This window comes from Anser brachyrhynchus (genome assembly GCF_964034855.1).
Source record: "Anser brachyrhynchus genome assembly, chromosome: 9".
NCBI classification, from domain to species: domain Eukaryota; kingdom Metazoa; phylum Chordata; class Aves; order Anseriformes; family Anatidae; genus Anser; species Anser brachyrhynchus.
In genome coordinates, this window is record NC_137703.1 from 19,959,061 (window position 1) to 19,981,112 (window position 22,052).

The following is a 22,052-nucleotide window of genomic DNA, read 5'->3' on the forward strand; positions in this document are numbered from 1 at the left end:
ATTTAAACATTGAAGCCTGAGAACAATTTTGAAGATGATTCTCTTTAACCAAAGTTTCCTGTGTTGTTTCTTTAAAGCTGCAACTCTATTTTCTGTTAATGTGCTTTCAGTAATAAGAGCCTTAGGGTGTCATCTTTTGCTTCTGTTCTTTTTGTATTTCTGATTGATGGCATTTGTAGAAGAATCGATTTCACTTAGTAAGAAGTCTGCCATGCTGCTGCGCTGGTGGTATTGTGGGAGTTTCATTTTCACTTATCCTTGGAGTGTCTGAGTGTTGGCGATAGAGGTTATGACATTTCTAGAAGAGCCTCAGCTCTGTAGTTTCTGCTCTTTGTAAGAGCAGACAAATACTATGAAGTGCTTCTGATAAGGCAGAAGGGATGCTGTGAACTGGATGGTATTGTAAGGGACCATACTGATGTTGTTGGCTGGCTTTTACCACATTCATCTGAAAGAAACATTTTGTTAGCCATAACCAGAGTGCAAATTTTATCCTAATTCTGTGGTTGCTTTTGTTCATCTTGGCTGGGGACAGAGAAGGATTGCTCCAGTGTTGAAAGATGAACAGTAGTGATTTGGGTGGGGCCTAAAGGTGTTTGAAGGAACTTGAGTGTAATGCCTCATAGTATACAACACATCTTGGTCTACATGAACTTGGAAATTGAAGGAACGTGAAGAGAGAGACTCAACACCATAAAGTTCTGGAAGAAAATCTGAGGTAAACAGTGTGGTGAGGAAGTTATCTGATAAAGATATCTGATAATTTGCACTTCAGGAATTAAAAAATAATAATCGCATAAGGGATTAAATTGACATTATTCAAAAGTGAATCCAAAGCAGATGACCAGAGTTGGGTAGGGTAAATCAGCACTGACAGATTGTGTTGGATGTATGTTTATAAAATGGTCCCAGGTTTCAGAGATGATTTACTCTGTTTCAAGGCTGAGTAAGCAGGATGTATCAAATGTCATTCAAGAGTTGTAATGGCTGTGGTTATTGAAAGCAATGAAGTTGTAATAAACTGACTTGAACACCAATATTTGAACAGACACCTTTCTTCATCAGTGACAACATTTACTTATAAAGGCTCATGGATGTTATAATGTAGAATTAATGCATTTACTGTGGTCCACTGTAGTGAATTTAATTTCCACACTTTCTGTTGATCTTAAATAAAAGTGAGCACTGCTGAGTTGTTACTGTATTAATTTAAATACTTGCAGTAAAAATATACGGTGCCATTATAGGCTGCCTAGGGCAAAGTAAGTTAGAAAACAGTGTGGGGGGGTAGGGGGAGGGAGGAAACACCAACATCTTAAAGAATATTTTTTGGTTACTGTAGAAGTAACTTCTTACTTTTCTACATGTTATCCACAAAAAAGCATATGTTCATATGGGGCAATATTTTTACACGTCTGTTAAATCTTGTGCACTTGTGCAGCCTCAAATGCCTGTATTAGAGATATTTCTGTTGGATATTTCAAGTTTTTGCTGTGTCATAGTCATTTTCTCTGTATAATAATCAGTCTGTAGCTGATACTTTGTTATATAATTGAAGATTTTTAATATTTGTAGTAACATCCTCAGGAACTGCACCTAGTTACATTCTGTAATAATGGATGATGGTTCAAGTGAAGCCTCTGCAGCCACTGTCTTCCAAATGACTATGGCTCTTATTTTTGTTGGGATATAAGCCAACTGACCCCTGTATAATACTATAAGCTGGAAAATTCACATATTCTTCAGCCTGATACTGTAACTACCAGTGCAGATTTATTATGCTCAATCTGTAAAATTACTTTCTTTGAACCACAAGTTGTATTTTGTCCTTCTGTGATTCTTTCTGTGCAGTGTCTCATAAGAAAATGTTATTAATGGCTCATCCTCTTCGTGCTGTTGCTGTTTCCCAGGGTTATGTCTTAAATACAGATTAGATAACAATATTTACAGTGTCTGATGAGGTTAGCTTCTTGTAATAAGACTTCTGTTTATCTGTAAAACTGGAAAGAAAATGGAAAAAGAAAAAGGAAACTTTCGTATGGTGTTTACAATTCATTTTTTTACAGGGCATCTTTTTGGTCTCAGTGTCATCCATTTACAAAACAAAAAAGTTTGCAATGTAAAAAAATAAATCTTCTACAGCACTTGCTCACTGGTTAATTCTTACTTTAATAGGTAGCACAGAGAAGTACAAGAGATAGTTGTAGGCATATGCAGATTTTCCAGATGTAAAGTGAAAAGATAACTAGTTTACTTAAATTCCAGTAGACTGATGTTGTAATTCTGTCTGCTGCAAGTACAGTCATTTGTTTATTTAGCTTTGAAAAATACGATTGTTTATGTTTTCATGGGATCCTTTCATTACTGAGGAAAACTCAGCAGTTGAGAAAGTGGAAAGCGGAGTACAGTTAATACTACTTGACACTGGATACATTTGGAAATACACAGCTTTATAAGAAGGGAAATAGCCTACTTCTTTTATTCTTCATTTTAGTCTACTTCCTTAGAGGATTTTGTTGATGGAAAAATGAAATGGACATGTAGGATTTACTATCCATTTAGTGTTAATATTGTGTAAATACACAATCAGCCAGAAGTTTTGATAGAAGCATTTGAAAAATGGTCCTGCTAGGTCCATGTAGGAACTCCCAGGTAATTCACATGACAGCCATCTTGAGATTTTCTCAGGCTTCCAGACAGATTCAGGTGTGACTGTGTGCATGTCATCATTGTCCATGTCTCATAAGAAAAGTATATTCATACACTATTAGATTTAAACCAAACACAAGAGAGTTGCTCATTGTTAATCTTTATTCAGACTTTTTCAGTTGGATTTAAAGAATGAAATAAAAGATGACTGGAAGGAAATCTGGCAGTTAACTTCATTAGGAAATTACTTTGTTGTTTTTTCATCTCTGTATAAAAGTTAATAGATTACTTCATAAGACTTCACTTCGGGGGCAACCACTGTGCAATGTTCCTGCTTTTTCCTGGTCACTTTGGAGACAGGAAAAATTCATTTTGAATTTTCAAATCCCAGGGAGTGCTCCTGTAATGCTGAAAGTGGTAACAAAGACCTGAAACTGTTAAACACTTGAACTGAGGGCTTGTTACCAGTGAGCTAAATATTATAAGCCTTATTCCTGAAAAATCATGTCAAACTAGAATATACAACCTCTAAAAATAACGAACTTTTTTCCATCCTAGAAGAATCTCTTAAAGAGATCGCCCACAAGCAATATACTGTAGGACTGTGTTCTCCATCTGTTACTAGTGAATGCAGCCACCTTACTTTTCCTGCCATGATATTAAAGCTACAATACTAAATTAGAAGTGTCCTCTAGAAAAATATTGCTAGGTTTTATTATTGCAGTAGGCTTTGAATTAGTTGAATAAAAGGTACAATCTTTTTTTTATTATTGGAAACAGGTGCTTACCCTAACCAAATGTTTAATTGGTAACTAGAGTTGATCAGTAACATCCCAGGAAATTAATAATTCTAATAGTAAAATGAATCATAATATTGTGGAAAGCCTTTGTGCTGAGTAATAATTTATTTTATTAAGCCATCTGTTCTTTCTTTGATATGAGCATATTTTGGATAGGGGTGCTTTTAGTAGTGATTCCAGCATCTTTCACTGTGGTAAGTCTATTACACTAATTAAAGATCAGCTTTATAAAATAAAAATATCTAACACAAATCTGAAGCTCAACTCTCCCTTCGGCATGAGGGACCAAATGGCAGGAAGTCTTTTCATGGATTTTAGTGCAGATTTTACTTCCCATTTGTTCTGTTTAATATGAGGGTGATTTAAGGAAACAGCACATACAGCACAGTTGACAATTTGTTAGCTGATTATTTAATTCAGGTCAGGGCATATGCACTTTCTGTGCAGCAAGACCTTGTATCACAATCTGTGCTTCTCAGTGGGTGAGCTGTGGGCAGCCAGGAGTGCTGCCTTCCCACCCCAGGACTCCTCTTCCACACAGTACAGCAAGTCCTGCTGCTTACACAGTCAGACCTTGTGGCCTCACATATCAGAGGTACCACAGCAGATCTTAACACCGATTTAAAGATCTGATGTGTTTTTAACCCCGTTGTTGAGACATTTGTATTTTTGAAGTATTTATGCAATAAATTCATGTGTCCATGCATTTGGAGAATTTGATCTGTTACATGGCATCTTCGTGCTTATGAAAGGAGGAGACCCGCTCTTAGCGGAGCTGGGGAAGAATCTGTCAGTGTCACGTTTTCATGTGTAGTGAAACAGCTTCTCAGTAGGCTCCCACTTACATTACAAATCTTCAGGAGCTTCCAGCTGCACTCTTCTTGGAGCTGTGACATGCTGCTGTTTTCTTGCCTAGGACATTATGCGCCATGATGCCGATAGTGGTGAATTCCCTTTGAGTGTCTTTGCTCTTCTCATCAGTGTTACTCTCCAAATAGGTCCACACTGATTATCATGTGAATACATCCTGTGATGGTATCGCTTTCAGTCAGGGATACTCTCCTTACATTATATGGTCGTCTTGAGCAGTACAGGAGGAGGAGAACTAAGAGAGCCTGAAATGACCTGGTTAAGAGTGGTTTGGAAAACATTTAATGAAGCAGGTGCCTTTCAGCAAATACAATAAAGAGAATCTCTTCCCTATATTGTAGAAATAAATATATTGATTCTGATGCTAATACATTTGGAAGAAGATACTAGGGGAAGAACCTTCTCCAGGTTAATAGTTGAAGGGTTGAGCATCTCAAAGCTTGTGAAAGACATGGGGCTTGTAAAAACGGTACAAATCTTAGCCCTGTTTTATGTACAAAGAGATTACACAACATTAACTCCTTTTACCTACTGACCCTATGATCATTGCAGAGATGGAACGCCTAGTTCAGCAGAACGTGTGCACTTGAATTAATGTATATAATTGAATGCTTTGCTGAAAGAGGACCTTACTGACACAATTGTAAATCTTGCCTGGCTGAAGGATAAGTGATTTTTTATTACTTCTCCTCTACCCCCTTCAAGCCTTCCTGTAACTATAAATACTACCATCTACTTCTTTTTTTTTTGTTTTGTTTTGTTTTTTAGTATTATGGTCATAACATCACCTTTGATTTGCTCTTTTGGATTAGGCAAAGCAGGGTAAATTGTACTGCTAACACTAAACCTTCTTCATCAGACTATACATTGTAGGATTAGAGGGTGAGTGGTCTGATATTCAGATGCAGAAATGCTTCCCTTCTGAAATAAGGTGGCTTTAACAACCACCTTGTTTTAGTAGTAGTTCAGTATACTTGCAGTGATCTTTTCCTTTGCTATTCCCCTTAGTCCTCCTCCGTTAAAACAAAATTAATAAATTACAGAAAGTAGATTGTAATGGAAAAAAAATGGCTTTAAAGTGAAGATCATTCTTCTTGAAATGACAGCTATGATAGTTCGGTATCCTTTGAGACTACCTTAGTGAAAAATGGGTCACCTGAACTATTGCTGTTATATAGTTTTCAGTAAATAGTAGTAGTTCTGGATCCCCTGCTGTGAATATTTGTAGGGCAGTCCTGAGTCTTGATTGCTGCAAATCTTGTGCTGACTGTAAAGGAGACAAACTATTATAAAAGAATTATTGTGAAACAGAAGGAACCACAAAATTATTTTGAGGGGTCATAAGTGATAGTGTGGCACAAATGTTGGTTTTGACACTTGCCTTTGTATTCAAGAAATTGTTATTTGCAATAGCAGTAGATATTGCAGTGGCTTATTTAGAGCAAGTTTAAGAATTCAGAACAACTTAAGAGTCTAGTTTGCTGCTATGACTGTGTTGAAATACATTTGATATACGTTAATAGGCTAGAGGTTGAAATACATTATGTGCATTTTGCTTCATCTCTAGATTCATTTAATCCATAATGAATCCAGGTCACAGGTTCTGAAACCGCTTTGTGATGTGAACCAAAGGTTAGTAAGGTGTGGCGATTGGGAAATCCTTGTAAAACAGACTCCTGATCTAAGCTGAAGTGTTAATATAAAACTAAAATAGTAAATGAAAACAAACAAAAAATACCACTAAAGTATTAAATATTTCACTTTCTGAAATGCAGCCAGGGCAACTTTTAAGGAATTTTGTTCTAGGCATTTTTGTCCTTTGTAAGGTACATTTCCACACAGTAAAATTCTCAGGCAGAGTAGGCTAACTGAAACTAAGTTCTGCAAAAAGCTAAGTTTTATCCTCATTTTTCTGCTAATTTTTGGAGATAAAATCAGGCAGGTAAGTAGCTAAATAACAAGCTGTTTTTTTCATTTAGCATTCAGTGAAGATTGCATGTAATAAAACCAAATTATTTGAATGTCTGGAAGACTCCTCATACTGAAGAGTCTGATATAGGATATGTATTTTAAACTTCTAATAAAATGAATTAACTTCACTCAAAGGCTTTGCAGAAAAAAATAAAATCCTATTTTGATACCAACAAAACTATATGGAAGGAGAATTAAATATTTTAAAACTGCTAAGACTGGAGCATTCATTGTGTTGAAGAAAAGTGATATAGTGCAAGTCACATCTTTTAGCAGCTGTTTTATTTTATTGGATCAACGACTGAAGAACGTTTATTGCTTGAGCACTATTTTGCTGCCCCTCATTCTCTCCGTTATTCCACATTACCGGGGGGAAGTAAATCCACAGAACTTGAAATGTTATGTTGCAGCAAAGGCAATTTCATGGCAGTAATGAAACTAATTCTATTTCTATTAATAATATGGTGTTTAAACCACTTTACCTACTAATCGAAATTATATAACTTTAAAGTGTGGCAAAGAGACACAGATTGACAGGGAAATGTATCTAAAGGTCAGCTGCAAAGAAAACTAGAAATGAAGGTTCTGAAACTCCATCTTGTAACTTCTACAAATCTCCACTTATCTCTGTGGAGAAAATATAGCCTCCTTTTGCACTGCAGAAAAAGTATATGCTAGAATAAGGTGGGTATAAACTGCATTAGGAGCTTTTGTGACGCTGTGACTATAAGCTATGCAATGCTGGCAGTCTCTTCGGGTGCACTATTAAATATAATGGGTATGCACTGTGCTGAAGATTTTGCTTGTGAGCAAAGCCACACACTGTGAACGCTGTTCAAGCAGTGATATTCAATCTACACCTAGAAGCTGCAACAGGACGCTGTCTGAAGACATTGTAGCACCAGGCTGGATGTTCTGTGACAAACTTCTGTAGCATTTAGTCACCTCTAGAGCTAAGATATACTGGAAGCAGAGCACTGTCTCCTAGGGGACTTTGTACTCATGGCTGTCATTCTCTGGGAACACAGAGAGGTGCAGGTGAAAGATTCCTTTTTCTGAATACCATGCAAGTGCTGGGTTGTCCTCTTTCCTTCCTGGTCTGGAAGTAGAGCTCTTCTCCATCTTCGCGGAGAATCCAGTGTGGCTTCTGTAAGTCTCTGAGTGAGTCACTACAAATGCAATACAGTGTGAGAGACAGTTCGGGAATAGTGCCCTGTAGCTTGCTATCATGGTGCAACACATCACAATGCCGGGCAGAAATCTGAATTCAAAGCTCCCAAAGTAGTGCTAGTATGTAACTTCTTACTCCTGTTCAAAACATCAGTGGTCTGTTCCTGCAGGCTTGGTAGAAAGATTTTGCTGTTAAAGAAATGAAAATAATTAAATCTTGATTTTATGTTCTAGATTGTTTTTGTGAACATTACCTATGTATAGGAAGCTTTTGTAAGGCTTAGTTCAATGCCAAGGCCAGTGCATCCTCTGTCTTCTTCACCCTTCCCAGAACCTTCTTGTCAGCAGGATTCAATTTGTTCAGTACTTCACTTTGTGATTGCATGTGTTACTAATATGGTCAGGGATAAAAGTACGGATGTTACGAGGACTTTTATTGAACCCACTTCTTTTTGGGAGATTAGCTGGGCCTACCTCTCTTGATTTTCAGCAGAAGATGAGAGGAGAAGTATAGCAGTGCTAACAGCAATAATGTGATAATGCTGTTGGCTACTTTCCCATATAGCCTTCTGTGAAGTACTCTCCTCTGCTCATTTTATGTTACATAGCTTTGGGTTGCAGTTCTCAGAGGTTTGTTGCAAGTGTTTGTTAGTGGTCACAGTTGTTTGTTTATGGGGTTGATCATTTTTGTTCGTGTTGGCACTGATTTTCTTTTCGGGGTTCTCTCTGTAGTGAAGTCAATCTTCATTTTGCTCTCATTCACACAATATTTTAGAGATGATGGTATGGAGAAGCGTGAAACAATGAAAGCAATGATGGTCTGATGTGTATATCTGCAATGCGTAGCTCTAAAGCTTCACTACCTGAAGGATGGGTAGAACCAGTGAGTGTGGTAGCTTCTATAATCGTTAGTGTTTGGTGCATCCCAGCCTTTTATTTCACTTCCATTATATCAGTTCCACTCTATAAATAGAAACTTTAAAACACAACTATTCTCATTTACAGTGTTTCAGCAATATAGGTGCCGAAAACTTTGCCCATTGTTTCTCATTGTGACTTTCATGTCTTTATTTTCTGCTTTTTTTAGCTTCCACTGTATCCATAGCAATGATGGTATGATCAGTCTATTTCTTTTATAATCTGCTGCCTCTGGTTTATGAAGACTTTCTGTGTGGAGTCTAAACTTGCTGTTAGTCCCTGTGTCTCTGCCTAACTGTAGATCTCCTACAAACAGGACAGTAGAAGCAACTTGAAACATGTGTATTTTATTTTCAGAGAGTATTCTGTTGCTCCTACAAGCTCTTGAAAAGTAGATTGATAATGAAATGTATAAAAGGTGGCATAGCTAGAAGCCAGTATGTTTACACGTACAATGCGATGCAATTCAAAGAGAGCTGAACTTTGTTGCTTGCTTAGCCTAATGTTTCTGCTGTCTGTAACAGTTCGTTGTGCTGTGTAATATAGAAGGGATTTCCTACATCATTCCGTTACCACGAAAACCTATTTCCTGTTGTTTTTCTGTCCCTATTTTCATGGGCTTTCTTCAGTGCTTTTCTATGAAATATTTGGCCTCCTACCTGCTAGTGGCCATTCTGAACAAATGTTCAACGAGGAATGGGAACTGCCATGTTAAAATACTCTTTCCACTCTGTATGAACACAAGAGTAAATACCTAATGCTTTGCATTGTGTAACCTTTCCAAATTACCATGGATAAATTGTAAATTATTTCAAGATTTGTTCAGATGTTCAAAATGGACATTTAGCAAGTAAAGCTGATTCTTAGAATAGCATGGCAGTGGAAATTTCTCTGTAAAAGCAGGCTGGTTTTGTGATGACATTTAGGTTGGGAAAAAAAAAAAAGGCATCCGTGCAGTTTTTATTAATTTGGACAGAAGACTAACTAGAAATTAGAGTGGAGAATAAATGCTTAGATATTGAGATGTGTTCATGGCCACATTACTTTTAAATGGCACTTTGGAGGTTCTTGTTTTTGAATATAAATACAGGCAATGAGAAAATACGAGAATAGCTTTTATAACTTTACAGCAATAGATGGCTACAGAACATACCTCAGAAAGCCCAGTGCTGTTGTGCCTACTAGGATTATGTTAAAAACTACTTTTTGGCTGAACCTTAATGTTAGCAAATCTTTTTTTTGCCAGATCTCTGTCAGATTCTAGGGTTTTTGCTAGATATAAGCTCCGTGTTCCTGCACTGTAATAAATCTAAAACTGTGATTGTCACAAATACTACATTTCTCAGTAGCATTACATTTAGCAATATTTTTTCCAGAGATAAAATTGGCATTTATGCTGATTTGGGCTGTTGAACAAAACTAGTCATAAGCATACCAGAACTCCTAAGGATCATCTTGCTTATCTGTGTGAACTCTTCCACGTTTAATAAAAAATCCTTCTTCTGAGATGAGAAATGTAGATTTCTGAAGTGGGTTTGTTGTTGTTTTGTTTTCCCCTTAATTTTGTCTTCTAGACATTTAATAGACATCTGTACTTTTAAAGAAATCATATACACACGTGGAGTGGATTGTAGTTCAGTCCAGTACCTAAAGGGGGCTACAGGAGAACTGGGGAAAGACTATTTGTCAGGGAGTGCAGTGATAGGACAAGGGGTAATGGTGTTCAACTAAAAAAGGGTAGATTTAGATTAGATATAAGAAATTCTTTACTGTTCAAGGCCAGATTGGATGGGGCTTTGGGCATCCTGGTCTGGTGGGAGGTGTCCCTGCCCCCTGGCAGGGGGGTTGTCATTAGATGATTTTTAAGGTCCTCTGCAACCCAAACCATTCCATGTTTCAGGCAGATGAAATTGAAATCAGCAGACTAGAGGAATAAGAAGCACTCAGATAAGCCCCAGTCATTTACTTGGTTCATGGTCTGTACTCTGCTATGGAAAGACTGTGCATCTTGTCAGTGAACACAGCAGGCAGTTATCTGTCTCCTATGACTGTGCCTTGGAATTGTAAACAATCTTGGTATTGTGAGGCTGGTAAAAAGAACTCATTACAAACATTTAATTTGTTTTCGAATGTCAAAATAACAAAAGTGCCTTTTTAAACCGAACTCCACTGAGGACCAAATTCCTGCGAGCACCTTAGTGTATTGCACCATGGCAATTGAAGGCATTATATGTTGGAATGCTGAAAGCACCTATACAAATTGTGCTGTAGCAATGTGAAAGTATCCACTACAGCAAAACTTGATCATTAGCAGTCATGGAAACAAACCATAGAAGAGGGCACAGTAATGAGGTATTCAAAAGTACTGCTCAGCTGTCACTGCACTAACTCAAAAAACTGCTTAATTAGTGAGCTTAATACAAGAAACTCAAATGAAGAGGCAGAGCTAAGCAGAATACATAGTAGCTTCAAATCAATAGCAGGTTGCATTATGAAGGTATTATGAACTGCTGCTGTTCAAGGTCTGTTCACGTTTCTTTGTAAATGGCTGTTTTCAGTGTAACATCAGTTTTGAAACTTAAAGCTTGAACATGGGCATTTAAAATACCATAGTTGGGAAAACATAAGGATAATCAGGGAAGAATGTATCTGAGGTTTCATCTTCTTTCAAGTTCTCTAATTACCTCTAGCCTTGATTTAATACAGCAATGTAAGTCAAATAAGTACATCTGAAATAATAATTTCAGAAACAGCTGATTCTCAGGATCGGATGTTGCAACTGGTGTGCATTATAGAACTTTTAAACTTTGCATAAATGGGAATATTTAATTTGGAATTTAAGTGGCAGATGATTTTATTTTGAGTTTTTTGAGAATTTTGAGTTTTATTTGACCCTATAGTTGTGATGGCTTGCACCCTAGATTTTCCTAGAGCTGGATGACAAGTATCATATCTTCTATGAAAACTGCAAAATTTGTGGGAAAAAAAAGCTTTTTGGCTTTTACTTAAATTCTCAGTTTTCTGAGATTCAAGGTACTTGTTTCTCATTTTGTCTGTATGCTTTGGTGCTCACCATACCCTTAGAGGCTACAGTAAATTGTCAGCAGCACTTTGATTAGTTTGAGATCAAGTTCCCCAACTTTGATTATCATCTTTTTAATCAGAAATTATATATGCAGTACCATACAACTTTGTGTATGTTTGGTGAAGCAATAATACTGAAGCTGATTTGTAAACATTGAATGAAATTTTACTTATGATTTCTTGACCACTCATTAGATAAAATAATCTTGAAATAGCAAAGTGCTAAATCAGACATCTCAAAAACAAACAAACAAACAAACAAAAAAAACCACCATCACCATCAAAAAAAAAAAACTCTTTTCAGTGAAGTTTAGATTTGGACTCCAACAGACCTACATTATCATGCTTAGCATAAAACATACAATAGCATTAGATTTTCAGAGATGCCTGGGTCACTAATGTGAAATGATGGACTCATTAAACCTATTTGAAAGTGAGTAATGGTTGAGATCTGATTGTCTAATAAAATAAATAAAGCTATTTCAATAGTAGTGAAACAATTTTAGAATCACCTTAACATTGGTAGTTCAAATTCCCAGTGACCTCATCTGCTGTACAGATCAAATGGTAACATGTTCTTAATCCTCAATTTTTACATTTATGGTACGGGAGAATTCTTAAAAGAAAAATAGTAAGCAGAAATATTAAAGTCAAGTTTAAAGAGTAGATTCTTTTATATTCTCTGTCCATTTTACTCCAGTAAGCCCTGCTTTTCCTGATGCATATTTATTTATCAAGGTATTTATTCAACAATAAATAGAAAAATATCAAAAGCTTATTTGTTTATTTAAATGCTAATAGAACCTCAGAATATATATGTATCGTTACAGAGTGTGTTACTGATAGCAAGGGTCCCGTTGGTATTTATCTTAAATATTGGTGGACTTCATTAAAAACGGTCTGGATTGATATAGATCCTGTGGTGCAAAGAATGACAAGGAAGTTCTGTATTGTGTGTAGAAAAGTGGAACATTGAATTTGAAGTGGTGGTTGAGATATACTTGATCAACCAGTTGGCTCAGTCTTTCAATTCACAGAGGAAGTCAAAAGCTCCGATTAATGTTTGTCCATTGTAGAGGAAGGTAACTGAGACAGAATATCTCCCATCTTCCACTTTCTTTGAGACCCCTGCCCCAATTCCTGGAAGGCAGTTTCGTATTTCTCCCTTTGAAAGAGCCCATTGGAATACACTGACTTGGCGCACTATTTCGTAAAGGAATATAAAGTTCTGATCTCAATAGAGATCATAGATTCATAGAATGGCTTGGGTTGGAAGGGACCTTAAAGATCACCTAGTTCCAACTCCCCTGCCACAGGCAGGGATGCCACCCACTAGACCAGGTTGCCCAGATTTCTGATAATTTATCTTTATTTTGAGCAAGCTCATTCTGAATAATGAGGAGGAACAAATACGTATTTTCCATTCGCTTATTGGGTGTTGGAATGGGAAACAGCTGCCTCCTCTGTAGTACTTCCAACTACTCAAAGTCTTCTGTCGGTCTGAAATTGTGAAGCCGAAGGTCATGCATTCATGTTTCCATAGCCTGCTACTAGCCAGTAGATGTGGCAAAAATAGTTTGGAGATTTTGCTTTAAGACTGCTGCTTCAGGATACAGAGAAATGTTACTAATCTCTCAAAACGCTTCTGCTAATATAATTGCTTTTTTTTTTTTTTAATCCTTCCCTTCTGAACTTGTCCCAGTAGAGATCATGTGCCATAGTTCCCTCTGATTTTTCTTTTTACAGAAATAAATGTCATCAGGACACCATTTGCAGTTCTCCTTGGTGACAAAGACAACTTCTGGGCATCAAAATCATTTTCTTACACATGGATTAACATGACATTGTGTTTCCAATGTGTTTGCAATAGATTTTAATGTGTGATAGTTCTTTGTGTAGAGACGGTTGTCTCTTCACATTTTTATGTCCAATTGTGACCTCAGTAACAGCTTTTGGGTCTCTTGCTGTGATAAATACTGGTTCACAGGATGGACATAGCTTCTAATTTCCTGCTTTCAGGGTATTATCCTTGAAATTTCTGACAACTTTCAAATAAACAATGAATTCATTATTACACTAATCTGGTTCTCTGGTCTCAACTGTGACATATCCTTTTGAATAGTTTTATAAACTTGAAAGGCAGCCAGCAGTTCTGTTTTCTCTTTTCAGCTCGTTAGTGACCTTGCTTGTTTATGGTTATAATTTAATTCCCACATAACTCATTTATAGTGCAGCCTACTGTTAGCGCCCATAGAGGTGCACAAGTTTGAAGTGCATGTGAGATATGGCATCTAAGATTTAACAACGTGTATGTATAAATATGTAGAATAGATTTTGTTAAGGCAAATGATTGGAAGTCTGCCCTTGCTATACTAACAATGACTGGAAAAATGCTGACTGCAAAATTGAACGTGGCAAGTAGTAAGTGGACACTAGGAATACCACAGAGCTTTCAGTGTTTGAAGTTTATTAGAACAAGTGAGGATGACATGTTAGGTGTGCTTTGGACCTCTACAAATTTACAGGACCTAGTTAACCTAGATAAGGTGTTCACATTTTAATTTGGCTGAAGCGTATGATTTAGTTTGCATTTCTAGTTCCAGATTTTAAATCTGTATCTAATTGTTGATATAATGCAGAAAAATACATCAAATATATTTTTAATGAACCAAATGTTCTTCTTACTGCTACCTGCTACAGAGAGAAACAAGCTGCAGTAAATAACTGCAAGATCTTATTACATGAGAAGAATCTAAGTACGTGTTATTCTTCCATGCTGAGGTATGCATCAGTGAAGTAACGACATGTCCATTTGGTAAATTGTCATGAACCCAGCCTGTATATTAAGATGCCTGAGAATAAGAGAGATCATATTTACTAATTTCAAATGTTCTACGTTATCAACATCCTAAATCAATGTAAGCCTTGCTGGCAAATTATTTGTCTGTAAGAAGCATTTATATCCAGAGCAGGAAGTTGGAAACATGACGGAAGCTGCTGAAGAAACAATTTTCATCCTGCAGAAATGAGGATTCTCTTCATGCACATGACTGTTTCCGGTTTTGTAGCAACAGTGATTTGCTGAACAAAAGCACTCTTTATTCACATTATGCATTTTTTTCAGCATTTTTGTAAGATTTTACCTCCTCAGTACTAGTAAATTGTTGGGCATGTATTTGAGAAGAAAAGGTACCCTTCAGTTGGATCTTAAGGCTTAACTCTGAAGTGTGCAGTATCAACTCCTCAGAGAAAGAAAGAAGAAAAATCCTTAATTTTGCCCTGCCCAAAATGACAGGCTCTAAAAGTAACTTTAAGAGTAGGAATATAGAATGTTTTCTCAAACAGAGCTTGGCTATTCTGTTGTCTTCAAATCCAGGTAGTCATTTATCAGATAATAAATAATGCACTGAGACTCAGCAAATTTTCTTCTGTGTTTATGATGACAGGAAAAGAGAGGGTCTAAGGAAAAAGAGAAAAAACATAATTTTTACAAAACCATTTTGTACAAAGCTAGTCTGGTGACGTTTCCATTTGTGAGTCTGTATAATCAACACTCCACAGCGAGTGGGTATGTTTTCAGAACAAGACCACATGCATACACACACAAAAAAATAACTACTCTAACAACATTGTGATAGGTTGTCTCTATCAGTTCTCAAAAATGTGATGGAATAGATGGATTTCAGAGAATTAATGTAGCCTGCAACACTGCAGGGCAATGGGTTAATTGGTTCTTGTGAGAAAACCTTAAATGACTGAGCCAAGATGTTTGCAGCCCATGGCTTATTTTCCAAAGATTGAAACTTCGTTGTCTTTTACTGAAGCTAACTTAGCATCTCAGTAGGGTGGATCCCAGTTCAGCTCAGGAAAGGCGTTTCAGTTGGTTCTTTTTCTATGATCGAAGAAATTCCAAATTCAGAGTCTCTTTTTTAAATGTTTCAGAACTTTGTTTCCCTTGTCTATAAGAAGGGAATGATAGGACAACAGAACAAATGTATGGAAGGTCCAGTTGTGCAACACTGACTGGCAGAATGCATAGACAGTGGACAAGAAGGCTGTAGGGAGAGTAAAACTCCACAGGAGACTCTGCTTAGAACATTAGCCTTGTGTAGCTACGGCTGCCTCACCAATAAACTCTCATATTGTTGAGAAGTTTAAAGAATTAAGTACTGTTGTTTTTGGTGTCATTTACAATAAGTGTTCAGGCTGTAAAATAATCATTTTCATTCTCTCTATTGCTGATGCTTGTTTTCTCTCCTTAATACAGGATTTAAATTCTGTTACTTTATGCATGTAAACTTATGTTTTTAGCAGTTTATGTCACTGTGTTTTTCTCCATGGCATGCATTTTTTTTGCGCTTGTGTTTTTGCTGTTTTTGTTGTGGTTTTGTTGGTGATGGTGGTTTGTTTATTCTATATAAATAAAAGAAATGACCTTTCTAAAATAGCCCCAGATTAGGCTCCAGTCATGCTAAAAGGTATAGGAATAGATGGTCTTTATTCCAAAGAGCTTTGCAGCAGAATAGTACTTCTAAATTGTGTGATGTAAAATGACTAAAGGAATATCTCCTTTAGAATAAGAGGTCATCTGTTTTATTCATAGTAGTGTCAGAATTTCCAAATGGCCAAATGACTACTAGGAAGCTCTAGCTGATAGTGACTCTGTTGCAGTCCTTTCTATAAATGTTCACAGCATCAAAAAACTAACAATACCTCTTAACTCTCCAGGTTCTGCCATGTTGTGTTTTGTATTTTTGGGAGTGGTGAAGGTAGAGGATGCTTCTTCTTGTTACAAATCAGTCAGAAAATCCCTCATTGTCTAAGCGCATTACTGAAAAAAATCTAAATGAATGCCTGCCCAAAGATGACCTTAATTTCCTCTATTTGAATTCCATTCATCCAGCTTGACAGGATTAGACTAGAAGAATATTATAACATATGGAAATTTCAAATGTTGCATGTAGTTTTTCTTTCTGCAATATATAATGAATGAAGGCATTGCACTTCAACAGCTTTCTTCCAAAGCATACTTCTCTGGTTTGAATTCAAAGAAAAATTTTCCCAACAGTTGCTGACAGATAAAATGTTGGAGGTTCTTGTCTTTGGTAGCCAAGGATGAATGAATGACCTCCCAGGGTCTTCCTTAAAGGCAGTATGGATGGGTGCTGTTATGACCTTTTTGAAGCTAGTAATAATATGTTTTATTTGTTTATTTTGTCTTGTTACAAATTGTACCCTGGATGTTTTTACTTTACTGGTTAGTGCTTTGTTCCAACCTCCTCCTATGCTGCATCTTAAAGCCTTTTCAGTCCAGGATCATGCTGTCTGTGCTTGGTTTCTTTCACTTTTTACTTCCTTCTTAATCACATCAGCCCAGAGAAATAATTCTCTTTGCCTTATAGCAAAAGAAGTATTACTATGCAGCTCCATAGGATTTTCTATAGGGGGAAAAAGGTCATTAAATCATTTCACAGTCCTAACTAGTCAGTAATCCATCTCATTTTCTGATATCCAATTATAAAAGAGGGAGAGTGACAGTTACAAGGTTCCAGAAAATTTATAATCTACAGGTGCAATGCAAGCAGTTTAGCATGCTGTGTTGGATTCATTTTTAATTTATGGAGACTTTTCTTGTACTGAATTTTGTAAAATAAGCAAATAAAAAATAAAAAAATAAAATTTGCAGGACTCCCGTGCCTTAAAACCTCAAAGGTTACATAACTTTGTAATGCCAACCATGACTTGCAACACAAAGAAATAAAATAAAAATTTAAAAAAAAAAAGAGAGAGTAGGTTTTATCTTGTCTGGACCAAAATTCTACCAAAAAAAAAAAAAAAATCTACAAAAAAAAAAGGCAGACAGATTATATTCTACCAAAAAAAAAAAAATCTACAAAAAAAAAAAAGGCAGACAGATTATTCTGTAACATAATACTGAAGCAACAGTATAAATCTTTTCCATGGATTTTCTTACACCAAGGACTTCAGTCTGAAGTGTAATATTATTAAAATCAAATAATTTTGTTTCTCTCTTTTCTCTCATTCCTTTTATGGATTTATTTTTTGTTACCAGAGACACTTTAATGGACATGCATATAGACTCTTCCACTTTCTGAAGTTCAATAAAACACATAAGTGTTTCACTGTGGGAATCCAGTTTAAGGTCATTACTTTGATAGTGTAAATAATTTAGGAGTTCTGTGCTGTTTGTGAATTGGTCTGTAAAAATTCATTGTCTTGTAAAAGTAGTTATAGTGGAGATGCATAAAAGCAATATGAAGGCAGTAGAGATAGAAAAATACATTGTGCTTTTGTCTCACTCTGCACATACAAACATCTAATAAGAAAGAAAAAGACTCAGAGCTGTTTTATCAAATTATACCAACCTGCATGAATGAGCAACTGTATGCATATGGAGGATTATATTCAGAACTTCTAAGCTTGCATATATCCCTAGTTTTGCTGATGATCTTCTTAACTCAAGTTCAGCTAAGACAGAAAAGTCAGGACATAGTCTTAAGTGATCTTTTACAGATTAAACTGGATCTACACAATAGCAGGAGTCTCAGCAGTTTGCACTTACCTAAAGGACTACAGAAAATGGTTGGTTGCTATTAAGTGGTATACCGTCGTGAGTATGTTTGCATTCACCTTCCTGCACACTGTGTGTACATATATATATAGGTTTACCATACGTTTACCTTCAAAAGTAAATATATGGTAATTAATATCTTCTTGGAACCATTAGCCATGTATTCCTTAGCATAAAGGCATCACAGTGCAGTTAAGCGCCTAGAAATTCTCTCCTTAATTGCTGGGCTTTCCTTCTTACTGCTGGCACAAACATTTGGTCGCTCTCTTCTTTCATTGGTGTGCATGAGGGAGGTCAAATAAGCTGATTAAAGCTTTATTTTGTCCTTTGATGTTGATGGGAAAATTTGAGAACTTTAATTGCCGATGAACTGAAGTGTAAAATACATGTAACAACACTAGCTGGTTGAGGGAAGGGATTGTCCCACTCTGCTCTGGTGTGGCCTCACCTCAAGCACCGTGTGCAGCTGTGGGTGCCCCAATAGAACAAAGACATAAAACTACTAGAGAATGTCCAAAGGGAGGCCTACAAAGATGGTGAGGGGTCTAGAGGGCAAGATGTATGAGGAGTGGTTGAGGTCCCTTGGACTGTTCAGCCCAGAGCAGAGCAGACTGAGGGGAGGCCTCATGGTGGCCTGCAGCTCCCTCCCAAGAAGAGCGGAGGGGCAGGCGCTGAGCTCTGCTCTCTGGGGACAGCGACAGGACCCGAGGGAACGGCATGGAGCTGGGACAGGGGAGGGTCAGGCTGGGTGTTAGGGAAAGGTTCTGCACTGAGGGGGTGGTCAGGCACTGGAACCGGCTCCCCAGGGCAGTGGGCAAGGCACCGAGCTGCCAGAGTTCAAGGAGCATTTGGACAACATTATCAGACATAAGGTTTGGGTTTTGGGTGGTTCTGTATGGAGCCAGGAGTTAGACTGTTAGAGTGGTCCTTGTGGGTCCCTCCAACCTGAGATATTCTGTGGTTCCCTGAACACTCGGGTACATTTCTATTTTCTTAGATATATTATATAGTTTTGCTGAGAATGGATTACTCTTGTAGGAGTACTTTCCCTACATTTTTCTTAGATATATTGAGGCGGGAGGAAAATTCAGGAGTGATTGTAGGATGATTCCTATAGAAAAGGACTTTCATTCTGTATATGTATGAATAATGAAACTTCACTTTAAAATTTTGCTCAAAGGTTTAATTATCAATCAGTACACGGTAATTATGCTATTAGAAATTTACAGACTGCAAGTTAGCATTTTAGTATTGACTAGGGAATGCAAATAAGAAAAAGCTTTATTCACTAGCAAAGTGCCTTAATTAGTGTGCTCCTTTCTTGCTCTTTCTAGTCTTCTGCTTGTTTAAGGGGAAACAAATCACTGATTTTATGTATCTAATGGATTTCTCTGTAAGTCTATTTGATTCTTTTATTTAGTTTGGAAATTTGTTTATATAAGATCTAAGATTTCACACCTTAATGTTTCAATAGGATTATCTGTTGTACCAAAGGGGTTTAATGTTTTGATTTGAAATACCACATGTAAAATAGCTGGAAATCATATTTATATATACTGGGAAATTGTGTCAGGGTTAGTTTGCACAAATTTGCAGAATGAGATTTAGTTTCATTTAAGGGTTGAAAATAATGTGTTTTCAAAGAAAGACAAATATATTACTATTTGCATTCTCTTTGCAAATAAGTGCCAACTGTGGGATAGCTCTCATATATGAGCTAAAGGTTGTATAAAATACTTTGCCTGATAAGGGCCAAAACATGTAGTTTTTAGGTAAGAAACCATGCTCTTGCAGGAAAAATTTTACAACATAATAGCTGCTGAGGAATATAAGTTTGTTTCCTCAACAGTCGGTGTTCGCAACGTAACCGCTTTCTGGGTAATGTATTCATTTAAGTCTTCCTGTCCTTAAATATAGCTGGTACTGCCACACTGACATGCAAAAACTACTTTTATTTCTAGCTGTAATTTATTGCCAGTGGAGTAACACTGAATACTACTCACATATTCAGATTTAGAAATAAACACTGTGCAGAAATTGCTGTTCAATTGTCTTTGAAATTCTTGGAATACAAAAAGATTTATTGATTATTCTAATAGTTTTTGATGTACTTTTTCTGTATAATTTTTCTTGTTCAGACTGTACTTTATATATGATGTCTGTCTTCTGAGTTTTATCATTTGAAGTACTAATCTAAAAGCTTTCCACTCTGTTTTTTAACCAAGAGCCTCAAATGCTTTCTCCTCCACTCAACTGATCATGTCAATTACTGTAAAGGTGTGTTTGTCGGTCTGTCTGTTGCATTCATCTACAGGAATTTAAGCTATGGCGCTTAAAAATGGACACCATTGTGGTAAAGCATGAGTTTGTCATCACTCCTCTCTTGTATCTATTCTTCCCTTTCTTTGCTGGCCTGATGCTGCTCCCTTTTGCTGCACTGGCAAGAGGCCTTTGTCCTAGCAGAACTGTCCACTTTAGGCTGTCAGCTAAAGACACCTGGAACAAAGCAAGCATGGAAAGATAGTGTGTCTTGATGAGTGTATCATTACCTCAGGAATTAGCCTTTGCTCCGGTTATACCTGTACCATCACTAGCAAATAAGGAGATGAAGGGCTCATGCCCAGCGAGGGCAAACTGCTGTGTTTGTAGGAAAATCCTACACAAAGGGGACGTATGTCTAAAACTGTGAATTATTCAGAGATATGAAAATAAGCTGTGTTTACAAACAGCTCATCTTCTAACTTACATACCACTGCTGTCACCAAAAAAAAAGCACCCCTTTTTACTTCTGAGACCATGAAAAGCACTTTATTGATATTCGTTTTTTTTTTCAGACAATAACCACAGCATGTTGGTGGCACCACAGCTGGATTCATTTTGGCTTATCCCTTCAATCTCCACTCTTTTGATGACATAGTTTTTACTCAGTACCCTATTGAGATTATGTCATCTGAGCTCAGATATTAGTAGCTGCTCCTTTTGAAAAGGTACTTTATATGTTGCTTTTTGGATATGCTTTTAATTCCTGCGTAAGACCCAAAAAAAAAAAAAAAGTAATGTTAGCTCAAAAAAAAAAGTTACTGTAGTTAATAAAAAGATACAAAGGTGTTTTTGGAGAATGAGTATTTTCAAGATAGATCCAAAAATGTGAAGATGGTATTTTACTAAAAGTATAGATCAGTTCCTAGACTTGGGAGATGCAAAATATAGGTCTTGGGCACTGACAGGAGAAAGTTACTACTCCCTCTTTAATACTGCATAGGGCCTGTAAAGCTAACAACATTTTTCCTCCACACCATTATGGAGGACGAGGAAGTGAAATGTCACCACATTAAATGTTATGGAGAAGAGACTTAACTTGAAACTCTATACTGCTGATGGGAATCCCAGGAGCAGGAGGTTACATCCTGCCTCAGCTCAGTGTTTCATATATAGAATTTATAGTTCCCTGTGTTTTTTAGTAAATTAAATCAGGGAGCTGTTTGCTTTATTTAGTCAATGGTAAACTGGCTTACTCCCTTCTCAGGTTTTTATTGCTGTCATTTATTGTGGATGGCTCTCCTGTGCTAAATGAAGTGAAAGCATAATAAGTCTTCACAAAATCTATTTTTTCTCCTGCATCTACCAAGCAAGCCTATCTGCAGCTGCTTTTGTTATTGTTGGTTATGTGTTGTTTTTTTTTTCTTTTTTCATTAAATAATTATTTATGTTCAAGCAGGCTTTTTTCTTCTTCTTTTGATATAGTGTAATTTCCTCCTTCTGCATAGAGGGGCTATTAAACAGGGAATTCAAATTAAATGATGGGTGCACATACAGAATACAGTGCATCGACTGCAGGTGATAGCAAGCAGAGATGTACTCTAAGATATTTATGTGGTAGAGCAAGATCCAAAGTGTCACATCCTTGTGGAAGAATGCAGAGAAGAGGGGGAGAGATCCTGAGTTACAGCCTGTAATGAGCAGTTATTTGTATGTTTAATCCTGTTGACTAGGGAACA

The 22,052-nt window shown here is 36.7% G+C and overlaps 1 protein-coding gene and 1 long non-coding RNA gene across 9 annotated transcripts in view; one reads left to right on the top strand and one right to left on the bottom strand.

The window, feature by feature from the left end:
• Nucleotides 1-22,052, top strand: part of CLSTN2 (calsyntenin 2) — a 344,598-nt gene that overhangs the window by 199,990 nt on the left and 122,556 nt on the right. The gene's annotated exons all lie outside the window — the stretch shown is intronic.
• LOC308200112 lies at nt 11,254-20,881 on the bottom strand. The gene is made up of 2 exons (XR_013955250.1): nt 17,357-20,881; nt 11,254-17,302 (listed from the first exon to the last, which is right to left on the bottom strand). It is a non-coding gene; the product is annotated as an uncharacterized lncRNA (long non-coding RNA).